The sequence below is a fragment of the Chrysochloris asiatica genome, unplaced genomic scaffold (assembly GCF_000296735.1).
Source record: "Chrysochloris asiatica unplaced genomic scaffold, ChrAsi1.0 scaffold00049, whole genome shotgun sequence".
Lineage (NCBI taxonomy): Eukaryota > Metazoa > Chordata > Mammalia > Afrosoricida > Chrysochloridae > Chrysochloris > Chrysochloris asiatica.
Genome location: NW_006408567.1, coordinates 3,585,146 through 3,586,198, shown reverse-complemented (window position 1 = coordinate 3,586,198; position 1,053 = coordinate 3,585,146). Strand labels below are relative to the sequence as shown.

Below are 1,053 nucleotides of genomic sequence, written 5' to 3'. Positions count from 1 at the left end.
TGTCCTTTTAAGTGGAAATCTCCCACATCTGAAGATCTGGATGCTATTCAGGATCCCACCTACAGTCTTATGTAATGCAGAGGCTCTGCAGAAAACCTCCTTCACTGGGCACTCTGTAGCCCCATTTTAGGTATTCCAATCAATTATAGGCAGAAGACGGACTTAAAAGCTTTCTATGGTGATAGTTCTAGCTATTCCTTTCTCTCCCCCTCCAGTGTGTATTTTATAATGCTATGTAAGGGAAACCAATACTCAAAAAAGACAGCCAAGTATATTAACATTATTTCTCCCCTTTTTCCCCATTCCAACCATGTCTCAATCCCTGTATCCGAGAGCCCTGTTTTTCCAAGGTTGTGCATACATCATTCTTTACCTCTGTCCCACTTAGCCCATGCAAACCTGCCTAATTGTTCTCCCATCCACTTTGCTCTTCCATTTCCCTCCGTCTTGTATATTGTTCCCCTCCCCAGCACCCAAAATATCCTGTGTCTGTTCCCTGTGCTACATCTTCCCTTCCCTCACCTCACCCCACCCTCACATCTCAGCAAGGAGCAAAGAATCTCGCCCCGTTTAGTATGGGTTCTTTTTCTTAGTCTTTTACAATAGTGGTCCTATGCAGTATTTCTCCTTTTGTGACTGACTAATTTCACTCAACATAATGTCCTCAAGGTTCATCCATGTTATGTGGTGGCTTGCAGCTTCCTTGTTGTTCTTCAAGGTAGTATAATATTCCATTGTGTGTATGTACCAGAGTTTGTTTATCCATTCTTCAGTTGATGGGCATTTAGACTGTCTTCATTTTTTGCTATTGTAAACAGTGCTGCTATGAACATTGGTGTGTATATATCTACTTGTGTTATGGCTCGTATTTCTTGTGAGTAAATACCAAGTAGAGGAATTGCTGGAATTTAAGGTGTTTCTATTTCCAACCTTTAAGGAAGCATCATATTTCTTTCCAGAGAGATTGGACCATTTTGCAGTCCCACCAGCAATGCAGGAGTGTCCCATTCTCTCCACATCCCCGCCAGCATTTATTGTCCTCTACTTTTTTTT

At 41.8% G+C, this 1,053-nt stretch overlaps 1 protein-coding gene across 1 annotated transcript in view; it reads left to right on the top strand.

Moving 5' to 3' along the window:
- Window positions 1-1,053, top strand: part of GRIK1 (glutamate receptor, ionotropic, kainate 1) — an 828,690-nt gene that overhangs the window by 630,608 nt on the left and 197,029 nt on the right. The window lies entirely within an intron of this gene.